At 34.2% G+C, this 15,242-nt stretch overlaps 1 protein-coding gene and 1 pseudogene across 2 annotated transcripts in view; one reads left to right on the top strand and one right to left on the bottom strand.

Moving 5' to 3' along the window:
- ADK (adenosine kinase) overlaps window positions 1–15,242 on the bottom strand; it is a 447,994-nt gene that overhangs the window by 318,075 nt on the left and 114,677 nt on the right. The gene's annotated exons all lie outside the window — the stretch shown is intronic.
- Window positions 2,108–6,583, top strand: LOC141572776 (small ribosomal subunit protein eS27 pseudogene; annotated as a pseudogene).

Raw genomic sequence — 15,242 nt, 5'->3', positions numbered from 1 at the left:
CTCAGGAAATAATAAACTCTCACAAAGCTTTTTTAAGGAATAAATGACTGAGATCAGATAAATGACTTAATTTATGTTTAAAAAACTGAAGATGTATCTTTATTTTGCATCAAGTTAATGTAATGCAACGGTTTGTTTCATAAAAAAAGATTATTTGCCAAAATACACAATAATGTATCAAGGCACAACACATGAGATCCTAAAACTCCTATTTAACACAGAATTTAAAATAAAACTGCCCATAAAGTTTATTAATTTGAAGAAAGTATTCACATTGTCTTTTAAAATAGCCACCAATACTGGACTCAGTACAATGTAAAATATAAATTCTTTTCAGTACATATTGAATTTCAATAGTAAAAACCTTTGAGTAAACAAACCATCATCAATTTGGAAGCAAAAGGAAACAAAAAAGGGTAAAAAAGGCAAAACCATAAATTCCAAAGTTATCCAGCAGGAGAAGAGTGTTTGTCGTAGGATGTCCTACAAGACATACGCTACTAACATATAACTTACAGATCAATCTCTTCCAATCACTTCAAAGATTGTCTATATAAATTACATTATATAGACAATAAACTTTTCCAAATTTTGGAATTTTTAGTATTCTCTAAATGCAAGAATGCTAAATGAGAATAAAAGACAATCAAACCAATGTATAACTGGTTTCTAATTAGACATGCCATTATTCTTCCAGGAGGCAAGGGGGAAGGGTTAGAAAGCTTTCTCTGTAAAAGGCCAGGTAGTAAATATTTTAGGTTTTGAGGGTAAAAAGAAAAACTCAAGGATGTTCTTTAGGTGGTTGTCAAATGAGAGAAGATAAATTTCCAAAAAAAAATTTTGCTGATGAAATTAAAAATATAATTGAGTGATTTTTGTTTGTTTGTAATTCAGGTCTACTATTATAATAAAAATGTAATTCTTTGGGGCGGGGTAATAACATTTCATTTAATTATTGTTCAAAGTTACTGTTTCCTAGCATCAAAAATGATTGCAAGTGTTCATATGTTATCATGGATCTATAATGAGATTTTATATATTTCAACTTTGAAAAAGTCTTTTCACACGTACTGCCAAATATTGGTATCAATCCACAAGCATATGATTTTAAATGAGCTTATTCATCACTTAGAAAGCATTTACAGAATTCTATTGCAGTGGTCTCTTGATATTTGCCTTTTAGTATGTCACTACATTATATATAGACTAATCACTTCCAACTCAAGGTTAGGTGGAGGCTTCTCAAATACATTGTTAGAGGATTTTTAAAGTTTCCTTTGCACTTTCATCAAGGTCTGAAGAATACTGCTGGAACTGTAGTTTCAGCCTGGAAAATATATCTGCTACAAATGTATGTGGGAATGGAAATAACATCTCTTGTTTTAACTTCTGATAGAATGAAACGTACACGAAGTAGTTTGATATTACTTGTGATTTAAACTACATTTAGTCTCTGTCACATAACTACCATAGTATAAGTTTCACATATAAGTGCTGTTTTTCCTTGGAATTAAGATACTATCAATTATATCATTAAGAAACAATATAAAGACTGAAACAAAAGGTAACTTTTAAAGCCATTCAATGTTCCATAAAATTACTTAAAAGAGCTTCTTCTTGTCTAGAAAAATTTGAATCTGGCCAAAAAATTTCAATCATCAAACCAACCAATGGGTGCTAGTGCAAGCCAAATAGCTCAAATTTCTGACAAAAACTTACAGAACTATCTCTTCACGAAATCAAATGAAGTTCACTGTTTATATTACCAGTTCAATGATAAAGTAAATGACAGATTCAAATATTTTCTACAATTTTTAATTGTAATAATATAACGAATAACCATAGGTTTAAAAAAAACTTACATTTTCACAAACTTTGTATCTGTATCCAATTAACTCTTTTTCTGTTCCACATATATTTTTTCCACCATCAGTTCTAACACATCTTAACAGATTCCACTTCAGACTACATATATTGAAATAGTGTTGCCTTAACTTCTTTGAAAATAATCTTGCCTGCAGTTGTTCTACACAGACTTTTCATGGAGACTAATTCTTTAGTCATTTGAAACTTGGCACTACCTCTTTGAATAAATAAACACTCAGCAATGTCGGTAAACATCTGTTGACGCATCAAGAGCCAAGGAAAATCACTCAAAATCATTATCTTCTTCTTTAATTGACTACTGATGTTGCTACCAATATCCTCAATTTTTAAAGGCTAATAGTCTTAAATTTATTTTCTCTGAACACATTTCTTCGGTTACTACAATAAAACACAGTTCAATTAACTCACCATGGGTAAATGGCTCTCTTTGCTTGACTAACAAATGAGTCACTCCAAACCTTACTGTGGGTGCAGCCTCATTTTCTGCTGGGACAAGATATTATACTTTAAATTTTCTAATTTTTATAAGAGTTGCTCTCCTGTGAGTTTGAATACTGTAAGTGCTTAGCCTGGTAATGGCAACGAATATTATATTCTTTAAATAGAGCATAATAAACCCAATGTTTTAAAGTCTAACTTAATAAAATAATCCACGGTCCACTCTCCCTTAAAACTGTGAGAGTCAAAGTCCCCTTTTCTCTCCTTTTTTTTGTTTGTTTTGGCATGATGAGTATGCACTAGTAATAAAATATGAAGTGTTATAGCACAGCAGTACATATGACACTTGAAACACTCCTGAATTACAACTTCATCACTGAGCTGTATAGCATGCCAAGCAACAATGTGAATGAGCAATGAGCATGCCCCATCAAATCTCTGTTGCAACTACTGAACTCTGCCACAGTGGTGGGAAACCAGCCATAGACAATATATAGATAAATAGACAATAGTGTCTTCTAATAACTTTAATTATGAACACTAAAATTTGAATTTAGTATCATTTTCATGTCATAGAATAATATTCCTTCCCCCCATCATTAAAAAATATAAAAACCATTCTTAGCTCATGTACTATACAAAAACAGGTGGTGGGACAGATGTGGGCCACAGGCTATGGTCTGCCAACCCCTGCTTTAAAGGAGATACTTATTCACTTGGGCTCAGTTCAGTCTTCTGTACATGTAAATAAAATTATGATTGTTGTACCTATCTACCACAGAGGGCTATGAAAACGATCATCAAAGATGATATGTGAACAGGTTCTGAAACTGTAAAATAAATGAGTGTCAACTAATTCTATTTTGCATTTATAAAATTTGACTGCACAACATTCAATGTACTATGCCAGGCAGTGTAGAGCATATAATAAGTATATAACATGCTCTATACCGTCTATTTTCTATCAGTTTACAATATAAGTAAGAAAATACAATATAACGAAAAGAAATACTGAATAGCCTCTGTTAAACACTAGTAGTCAATTCAATTCCATAAACATAATGAAACAAACACTAAGCATTTACCTGTGGCAAGATACATAGTAAGGGACTTCAGGAATCCACTATGCGCATGCAAAACACAAATACTTCAACCACAAACTCCTTTAATAAAATACATATTTTAGCAACCAATCTTTCCTAAAGCTTATTCTGTAACAATTAACACCTTTTTAGTGGCTTCTTAGTTTTCCATTGTATAACTACAACCTAATCTCTAGAATATTTAGGTTTTGTTTAACTTTTTTGCTTTTATAGGTAATATGGGAACAAATATTCTTACCCATACATACAGTTCATAGATCAAAGGGCATTTAAATTTTGATAAATGATTCAAATTGTTCATTGAAAGAGGTTGTGGCAATTTATATCCCACCATGTTATGAATGTGCCTATTCTCTATATCCTTGTCAATATAATAATATAATATAATATATAATATATAATATAGGAATTTTCATAACATGTTTATTTTGAATTCCTCTTATGAGGGAGGATGAACATCCTTTCATATGTTTAAGTGCCATTAATATTAACTCTTCTATCCATCATCTTACTCCTTATTAATATGTAATCATTGCTCTTTTCTTACTGATTTCTAGAAGGTCTTTACATATAAGAAAGGAGGAGTTGGACTGGGACGTAATTGGCAATTATTTTTATCAATTTGTAAATTGTCTCTGACTTGATGCAAACCTTTTTGCGATGTATAAAAAACATATTTTATATGGTAAAGCATCCATTACAAGTGAAAAAAAAGCTGTAAATTAAACTCAAAGAAAGTAGAAAGAAGAAAATAACAAAGAGAAGAGCTGAATATATAGAAATAGAAAATAAGCATGTTCTACAGGGAAACAAGAAAGCCAAACTTGGTGCTTTGAAAAGGCTAATAAAATTGATGAATCTTTACAAAGAAGGAATAAATAACCATTAGCAGAAATGTAAAAGGGAATATCTCCATAGATCATATACGTATTAAAAGATCACAGAAAAATATTATAAACAAGCGTATGCCAAAACATTTTAACATTTAGACAGAATGTTCACATACTTATAAATACAAATCTTACCAAAGATGATGTAAGTAGAAAAAAATCTTTAAAATCTTTTAATTATTTTTTAATGACATATTCACACAAAGTAACCTCCAGGTCTAGATAGCATTATCAGTGAATTTTATCAAACATTTAAGGAAAAAATAACCTCAATCATAGGCAAAATCATCCAAAGAGTTAAAAAAGGCACAAACAAACACTAAAAAGAGTAACCACGTTAAAATGAAGAACATCTACTCATGAAGAGATATCATTAAGAGAGTGAAAAAGCAAGTCTTGGGGTCAGAGAAGGCACTTGCCAATCAAAATGAGTTATATAACCTGAATACATACAGAATTCCTATGAATTGATCAAAAATTGTTAAACATCCAATAGAAACCTGGGGAAAAGAACTTAAACATGCAATTCAAAAAGAAGTATGTCCAAATGTTCAATAAACACATAAGAAAATGCTTACCTTCATTAGCAGTCATAGTCAAGAAAATACATTTAAAACTATAAAAGTATAATGACATACCGTTATCCACCCACCCGTATGGCTAAACAAAAATTTCGAAGACTGAAAATATCAGTGGAATAACTGGCACTCTCAATCCTGCTGCTAATGGGAATACAAAACTTTGGGAATCTTTTTGGCAATATCTAGTAAAATTTAAGACAAGCATACACAGTGACCCAGCATTAACATCCTACAGAAAATTCCAACAGAACTGTGTGCACGTGAATACCAAAAGACACAAACAAGAATATTCATTACTAGCATTATTTGTAATAGAGCCAAATTAGAAAGAACCCAAATATCCATCAACAGCAGAATATAAAAATAAATTGAGATAGATTTATACAGTGGAACAGGACACAGGAAAAGAAAATGAACAAAGCACTACTACATGTAATGATGTATAAGTCACACAAACAAGGATGAGCCAGAGAAGCCAGAGACGAAAACTACACACTACGTGATTCCATTTATTTCAAGTTCAAAAACTGCAAAGCAAATCTCTGGTGGTATAAGTAAGATAGTGGATACCTTTCAGGAAGGGGGTGCTGGGGGCAGGTACTTCTGGGCTGCTGGCCAAGTTCTGTTTCTAGAACTGGATGCTGGTTAAACATGTACTGTGTTTACTTTGAGGTAACTCTTTCAGCTGTACAGTTATGATTTGTATACTTTCCTATGTTTGTTATACTTCAATCCGTTAAAAGTTAATCAAAGAATGAATGTTGGATTTTGCAAATGCATTTTTTGCATCTACGAAAATAATCATAAACAGGAGAAGCTTAACATAGAAGAATTACTAACTATGATAAAAGACTATCTATAAGATATAAGGAAGTTCCATATGGTACTCTAGGGCTGACTGAAGAGTACCCCAGGAAAGAAAAATCTGGATCAGACCTCATTTGAGAAGGTGTGGTTCAGCCACTAGACAGCAGAATTCATTTGTTTAGCTGGTCTGGAGTTGCTAAGCAAACAGTAGAAACTCTCTGGGAAGCAGTTGTGGGGAACATGGTAAATCATATTAATAGATTCCCTAATTCTAAACTATACTTCATTTTGAAATAAACCCCACTTGTACTAGTCTCTTGATGTGTGGTTGTACTCTGTTTAGTTTATATTACTGATGATTTATCATCTGTGGCTCTCTACACATACAAAAGTGTAAAACTATATTTGTGCATATTAATTCTATAATCATCCACCAAGTAAATGTTTTTGTTTCTAATTATTTTTCACTTGATACGTTTTGAGTTTTACAAAAATGCAATAATTTCACCCGCAAATATTTCATTTCTTTACCATTTCTATACCTTACTTATTTTTATCAGTGTTGTGATCTGACTTGTTTTTAAAAAGTCAACCTGGCTTTCCAGAGGTGATGACATCCTCATGAGAACATACCTCTGGCTAAGGATCTCCTTCATCTCTCTCCAGAAGAGAAGAGGAAAGACAAGACGCCCTGGTGCAGAACCCAAACCCTACTTCATGGATGTGGAAGGTTCCGGAGGCTATAAAATCACCACTGTCGTTAGCCATGCACAAATGGTAGTTTTGCATGTTGACTGCTCCACTGGAGGAAAAGCTAAGTTTACAAGGATGCTCCTTCAGAAGGAAGCAGCATGAAAAGTACCCTCAATCAGCATGAGTGAGGAACCATCCCAATAAACACATTTTGGATACAAAAAAAAAACAGTCAACCTGCCTGCTGTGCTAAGACTATAAGCAGCAAAGGTGGAAGGACAGAGACTAGTTAAGAGGCTATTGTACTAATTCAGGCAAAGGATGATGATGGTGCCACAAAGCAGGGGGGGAGGTGACTGTAGGGGTGTCAGTAAGAAGTTACTGGATTCAGGATACATTTCAAGGTGGATCAGTAGTACATGTGAAAGACTGGATATGTGCTATGAGAAGAAGAGAAGAATCAAGAGTAACTCTATGGTTTTTAGCCTGAACAACCAGAAGGATAAAGTTGCCATCAAGTGAAACAGAACAGGCTACAGGTGGAACAAGTTTTTGGGGGAAAGACTAGGAGCTCAGTTTTGGAAATATTGAGTTTAGGATATCAAAAATGCAAGAACATTCATTAAATAAATGCTGAAAGGACAAATCAATTAATCAATCTCTCAAACATGACTGATTCTCCAACATTTCAAAATAGCTACGATTAAGGACACAGAGAGCTAGGCCATACATAGGACACACCACTTCACTGCAAAGAAACGATTCCTCGAGACTTCACAATAGGTGCTTCCTTCCCATGGCAGAAACTGACCTATATCCTGACTATCATGTGCAAGGACAACCAAAAGGCAGACTTTAAAGGCAAAACCAGAAGGCCCAAATTCCACTCCAGTGTATTTCCTATGGCCTTTGTAAATGAAGAAAATGAAGAAAGGACTGGGATTCTTGGTATAGCAGATACCGTGTTTCCCCGAAAATAAGACCTAGCCAAACCATCAGCTCTAATGTGTCTTTGGGAGCAAAAATTAATATAAGACCCGGTCTTATTTTACTATAAGACCGAGTCTATAATATAATATAATACAATACAATACAATACAATACAATACAATACAATACAATACAATACAATACAGTATATAATACCAGGTCTTATATTAATTTTTTTTAATTTATTGGGGTAATTATTAGTAAAATTACATAGATTTCAGGTGTACAATTCTGTATTACATCATCTATAAATCCCATTGTGTGTTCACCACCCAGAGTCAGTTCTCCTTCCATCACCATATATTTGATCCCCTTTACCCTCATCTACAACCCCCTTCCCCCCTTACCCTCTGGTAACCATTAAACTATTGTCTGTGTCTATGAATTTTTGTTTCTTATTTGTTTGTCTTATTCTTTTGTTGTCTTTGGTTTATATACCACATATCAGTGAAATCATATGGTTTTCTGCTTTTTCTGTCTGACTTATTTCGCTTAGCATTATACTCTCAAGATCCATCCATGTTGTCACAGATGTCCCTATATCATCTTTTCTTACCACCAAATAGTATTCCATTGTGTATATATACCACGATTTCTTTATCCATTCATCTATCGAAGGACATTTTGGTTTTTTCCATGTCTTGGCCACCGTAAACAAAGCTGCAATGAACATTGGAGCATACGTGTCTTTATGTATAAATGTTTTCAGATTTTTTGGGTAGATACCCAGGAGAGGGATTGCTGGGTCATATGGTAATTCTATTCACAATTTTTTTGAGGAACCTTTACACCGCCTTCCATAACGGCTGCATTATATTAATTTTTGCTCTAAAAGACGCATTAGAGCTGATGGTCCGGCTAGGTTTTATTTTCGGGCAAACACGGTAAAACTAAACTCACAACAGTTCTAGATTAGATAGACAGATCCACAGTAAATAAATACATTTGAGAATAAGAAAATAGTTCCACAGTTCTTGGTCTTCTGTGCCCAAGGAAGACCTGGTAAGTTTCCTTCAAAACGGACATCTTGCATCAAAAATTTGAATTCTAAGACCTTAAAATTTCCCATTTTTCAGTATGATATACTTTTTTCATTCCGTGCTGCCTTTCATTTCTACAAGAAAAGTCAGGAAGAACAAAATGTTGTGTAGAGGAGAAAACTGAAGTATGCAATCACTGTGACATATGTAATACAAAGGCAACCCAAATTAGAACTGGTCACTGGTCTGTCCCACATCCTTTGCCAGCTATCCACTCTCAAAGAATTTCTTCTTTTTCTGAAATAAGGACATGAAGGTAACAACAAAACTGACTGAGAAATACAAGTATGAGACTCCTGGGAATGTAGCCATCACTCTGAAACTAACCCCAGGCGCCTTCCTCTTCATGCTCATTAGTGTAAGGTCAGGATGCTTCTGGACTCGAATTACAGGTTCTTCACCCCGAATGCAAACCCTGCCTTCTCTAATGGACACTGCAGTCATTCCCTTGGAAATTTCCTACACTGCATGTGAAACAGGGAACATCTCAATACATCCTCCATGCTCTTTCTCCCACCCTACCCACCCTCTCCTCCATCCACACTCCCTGCTACAGTGACCGACTAGTTCCCCACACTCTTCCGCAAGCATTGGCTCCTAGGTTAGCCATCCTGGCCCCAACCACTTACCATCAGTATTACTTGGGGTGATGTTATTTCTTTGTGCTACACTTTCCGAATTATAAAAGGGGGAAATTAATAGTACTTAGACTGTAGAATTCTGAACAGGATTTGACGAGTTAGAATATATAAAGAACTTAAACAGGCATATATAAAGAAGTTCTATATAAAGAACTTAAGCATCTGAAACAAACGTTTAATCTTTCAGGGTATCTTGCTCAATAAATAACCAAACTATTGGCAGACCATTTGGAAGAATAACTCAGGAGTTTCAAAGCACGTAGTGATTAGTTTGAACAAGCTTTTAACAGAAACCATCATGGGAACCTTGTATGGCCATCCACCTCCACTTCCTTACATAGGGTGGTCACGTATTGTTTCATTTTGTAATTTATAGATGTTGGTCCAAGTTAGAAGGGTAAGATTTTCAGATTGATAAAGGGGGATGCTAGAAAAATCAGAATTCCATTTTTCCTAAAAGAATAATTCCCACTGCCATTTTCATACCTTACTGGTTAGGAGTACATGTAGAAATGGAAAACAATAATACATGGGTCTCAATTTCACTGATGAGGATATTACACTGTACAAGTTCTTAGAAGTTAAAGGGAAGAGTTATTGGGCAGCAATTCAGCAAATGTTATTGTTATTATTATTTACAGTAGTGATGACGTGAATAAATGTCCAAGCTCAGTGGAAACTAAACAGTGGGTAAAGATTTTCTCCCCTCAAATCTATACAGGTTGACCCATGAGAGCTTTCAGTAAATCTGAGAGGAATGGAACTGAGTTGTTTCGGTTGTGTGGCTTCTCATAGTCCCCATTTGAAAACTGTTCTTATATGAGGTCTGCAGATCCTTCACTGTGGATCAAAGAATTTCTAATACTGTAAAGCTGTCATACAAAGTAAGTATGAGGTAACAAAGAAAACTATAAAAATTCCGCACATTACCAAAATCCCAATGACTTTTTTTCCAGAAATAGAAAAACACATCCTAAAATTCATATAGAATCTCAAGGGACCCCAAATATAATCTTGAAAACAATCTTGAATAAAAAAAAAGAACAAAGCTGAAGATTCACATTTCCTGATTTCAAATCTTACTACAAAGCTACAGTGGCCAAAACAGTGTATACTGGCATAAAGACAGAGATACAGACCAATGAAATAGTATAGAGAAGCCAGAAATAAACCCTCACATGTATGGTCAAAAGAGTTTTGACAACGGTGCCAAGAACACTCAAAGGGGAAAGGACAGTCTTTCGACATGTGGTGCTGGGAAAACTAGACAGCTACATGCAAAGGAATGAAGTCGGACCCTTATCTAACACCATACACAAAAATTAACTCAAAATGGACAATGACCTAAATTTAAGAGCCAAAACTATGAAACTCTTAGGAGAAACCATAAGGCAACATTGGATTTGGCAACAATTTCTTGAACATGATACCAAAAACACAGGTAACAACAACAAAATAGACAAATTGGACTTCATGAAAATTACAAACCTTTATGCATCAAAAGACAGTATCAACATACTAAATAGGCAAACCACAGAATGGGAGAAAATACATACATAAAAATCATGTATATGATTAGGCATCAATACCCAGGATATATAGAGAACTCCTAAAACTCAACAACAAAAATAAACATCCTGATTCAAAAATGGGCAAAAGATGTGAATAAATAGTTCTCCAAAGAACATACATAAATGGCCCATAAGCATAAGAAAAGATGTTCAACATCACTAATCTTTAGGAAAATGCAAATCAAAATTACGAGATACTATCTCACATCCATATCCATTAGGGATGGCTACCATCAAAAAGCCTGAAAATACTTACATGGCACGGGACATAACACAAGTTACAACAACAATAAAAAAAGTATTGGCAATGATATGGAAAAAATGGAACCCTTGTGCACTGTTGGTAGGAATGTAAAATGGTAAAGCCACTGTGGAAAATAGTACAGTGGTTCCTCCAAAAATTAAAAATAAAATTATCATATGATCTAGCAATTCCACTTCTCGGTATGTACCCTAAAAAACCAAAAGCAGGGTCTCAAAAGAGACATTCATATATCCATGTTCATAGCAGCATTATTGACAATAGCCAAAATGTGGAAACAACTCAAGTATCCATCAACGGATGAATAGATAAGCAAAATGTGTATATTTGTATGTGTATATACATATATACATACACATATACACACACATATATACATACATATACACAATGGAATATTAGTCAGCCTTAAAAAGAAAGGAAATTTTGACATATGCTACAACATGGATGAACCATGAGGATATTATGCTAAGTGAAATAAGCCAGTCAAAAAAACACAACTGTATAATTTCATTTCTATGAGGTACTTAGAGTACTCAAAATCAGAGACAAAAGGTAGAATGGTAATTGCCAGGGGTTGGAGGAAAGGGGGAAAGAGAAGTTATCGTTTAATGGGTATAGAGATTCAGTTTTACAAGATGAAAAGACTTATAAGATGGATGGTGGTAATGGCTGCACAACATTATGGGTGTATTTAATACCACTTGAACTGTGCAGTTAAAAATATTAAGATGGGGGAGCACTCTTCTAGTAGTTACCAGATGGAATGCTATGCAATTCATAAAATAAAGCCAATTAGGTCTTCAATTTTTTTAAATGGTTACAATGGTAAATTTTATATTATATGTATTTTACCACATTAAAAAATATTGGAGAATAAGTTGAGAGATGTAATATAAGAATACTTTAAAATAAAACCCTAGTTCAATAATCACAATACTTTCCTGTTACTGACAATTATCAAGATTTGACCACTGTGGTATATCCCGTATATAAAAGAATTTCATAAAGTTTATGCTGGCTTCCCACTTGTCTGTAACTCAAAATCTACAGAATGCTTTAATAGAAAATGCTTTCTTTTTGCTGTATGTGACAGCGGGATTATTATTTTTTTGGTTTTTATCAGTTGAAGATAATAATGAGCAAAATGCTTCTATATCCTTTAGCATATTTCACGTATGCATAATGAAATGTACTACAAAACATTTTCCATTTTAAGTTTGTTTCTTGGCAGAAAATCTCCCACAGTGTTTAACTTATTATTATTTGCTACAGGCTCTTCCCTAAAAGCAAGAGGCAGCCCATTTTCTCCAGATGACTCATTAACTAAAGACACAGTAGAATGAAGTGTTCCAACTTGAAATACCAACAGCTAAATATAACTTCTACAACATTAGAAAACTCAGTGCCTCTCTTTAGTCTATAAGAGCAATCTTAAAGGGTGACCTTAACAAAACACATTTAGCACATTCACTGATCAGCAAGAAGTAAACCCTGGAAAAATGTAAAGTTTAAAAAGAAAAAAGCATTTATCAAAAATGGAGAAAACTTTCCATTTTTTGTGTAAGTCACAAAAAAAATTAATTTTTTTCTTATTCTTTAGGTAAAACATTTACTGCTTTCATAAAAGCAATTAATACCTTAGAACATGAATATTGGTCACAAATACTAAAATTTATCTCCTGGTCTCTTGTGTAAAATGATAGGGTTTTTTTTTAGCCAGTAAGCAAATGAGAATCCAATCATGGTTATTTCATTTAATATTATTCTTTTGAGGAAGAATAGTGAAATACATAGTAAATCTTATAAAAATATTAAACCAAACTATTTTTTCTGGATATTCATCTTGCATAAAAATAAAAACAACATCTGAAATTACTAGTTAATCAACAGTACTGATAGTTTTTCAAACTAGCGAGAAAAGGTAGCATAAGACGATTACAGGCACAGTCAAAGGAAAGAAAGAGAGGAAGAAGTATCGAGAATCAGTCTGATAAATTGAAGGTAACTCTCAAAGACAGACAAAGGAAAGAACTGAATAAAGAAAAATCTGACAGCTTTTGAGTCTTTAGATTTAATCATCCCTAAGGCCCAACTGTACCCATACTTTTGTGTGAATAAAGTTTAGTGGCTTGAGTTACTAAATTCCTTTTTTAGCCTAAGCTAGTCCTAGTTAGATTTCTTGTCACATATAGCCAAGAATCCTAAGAGTGTAAAAATATTTTAAGAATGAGTATACTACTCATTGTCCATATAACTACAGAAATGAGCCGATTTTCAAGTGTATTATGACATCATATATTCCATCTAGAGTCTCTCCTTTTTCCACAAAGGAGAATTTTCTTTCCTTTATTTTGGGGGGAGTGGTGGCCTTTTAAAATCATCAAAATAAGATTCACTATAGGAGATCACTTCAGAGCCAACTTTTTTTAAAGGCACCTATTTAAGAAACTGATAGCAACTTTCCTGAAGTACTCATCTCTTTTTAAAAAATGTAGTACCATTTTTAACAGAAATATCTGCTAGAAGGGAATACAAAATGGTAACAGGAATATTCCACCTGTGGTGGAATTACTGGTGATCTTTTTTTTTTTTTTCATTTTAATGTATTTTCAAAATTGTCAACAATTGGTAAGAAACATAATACTTTTTAAATAAGGGTACATTTTAAGTACCTTTAACCTTCATCACGGTTCAAAGGACATGTTTGCTTAGTCTTAATCTTCATATAGTTTTGAGAGGTGAAATGTTTATTTAGTTCAATTCAACAAATGTTTATTAAACACCTGCAACGTGTAAAGCACAGTGTCATAACAAAAATGATATGTAGTTCATGGAAGTAGTCATGAGATTTCAGTGCATGTATGTTAGTTTGTACAGTTTGTGTGTGTGTGCAATGTTTGAGTTGCAATAACTTTACTGGCTTAATCCAGGCTTTATACTACAACATCATGGTTTAATTCAACAATCAAGCGTGAGCTGCTTCACTCTGGTATTTTCCTTTCTTACCTACCGGAATATTTCAAAGTACCCTCCCTCCTCCAATCAGCTGCAATACAGGCCTATAAAACATTACTTACTTTTCACATAAATAATCTCTTAAATAACTTAAGGCAAAATGACTTCCAGGGATATAAAGAATGAAAAGTAACAATGTGACTTTTTAGATCCTATTTTCCACTATATTAAATAGTTACCAAAGGTTTCATGCCAAACGTATGCAAAGAGATCCCTCTAATACACTCAACTTCACTGCAATATTTTAATAATTTATCAATTTGGTCAAAAACAATGAGACTTTCAGGCAAATGAGTCTACAGTGAGGTTTTAAAAGTTCACTTCTATATATTATGGTCACTTTTTTTTTAGCCACAATACTGACTTATGTGATCTCTAATAAAAGTTAGTTTTCAGTGCTGACGAATGTGAAAACTGGAAGTTCAGTAGCTGTTTAAACCAAAAGGTTCAACTAAATGGGTAAGTCCTAGAACTCCCACTGTACCCCTTCCCAGGACCTAGATGTTCACGGGCCCTTGGGCATTCAGTTAAGGCTTGATAAGTAAAAAGGTCTCAATGCCCATATTTGGCCAAGGTGTTTAAAGAACACACTTCAATAAAAACCTGGGAGACAATTTAGGAAGCAGCTTGCACAAATATTTATTCAGAGCCTATTAAGGCCTTAAGAATGTCCTGTAATAAGAACATGTATTATTATTCATATGCTTTATCTCAGATTGACACAACGCTCTCCCAAGCTGAGTATAACCTGAGAAACTCACTTTTCACACCACTAAGTCTGTTGGTTCTACCTCCCAACAGCCTTCAGTTCCACCTCTTCCCCCTTCAATGTCATTGCCACATTTCAAGGGCCTCATTTCTTACCTGGGCTGTTCCAACAGCCTAACAGGTGTTTTGCAGAAAGGCCTCCCTCTAATCCATTCTCCATACCATCTAATCAATTAACTCTCCTCTTTAAAATCATTCCCATCACCTACTAAAATAAATCGAAACTCCTTGGGTGGGTGGGTGGGTGGGTGGGTGGGTGTGGGTGTGGGTGTGTGTGTGTGTGTGTGTGTGTGTGGTGTGTTGTACACTACAACCTGGTTTAATGCCTTTATATGTACTAAAATCCCTCTCAATGCCCCAACTCAAGCACTGTCCTTCAGTCATTTTGAGGTGTCCCCATAGAAAAGCTTTTTCACGTCTCTGCATGTCTGTTGCACAGACTGTTACAAGAATAACCAGGTCACACACATAGCTCCCTGTCTATCACTTTCTTTGTCTAACTTCACAGTCGCCTTGAAAGACTCAGTTTAAGGCATCATCTTCTCTGTGAAGC

Source organism: Rhinolophus sinicus, chromosome 15 (genome assembly GCF_057876585.1).
Source record: "Rhinolophus sinicus isolate RSI-liver-muscle chromosome 15, RSI-T2T, whole genome shotgun sequence".
Lineage (NCBI taxonomy): Eukaryota > Metazoa > Chordata > Mammalia > Chiroptera > Rhinolophidae > Rhinolophus > Rhinolophus sinicus.
This window is presented reverse-complemented; position numbering and strand designations above follow the sequence as displayed.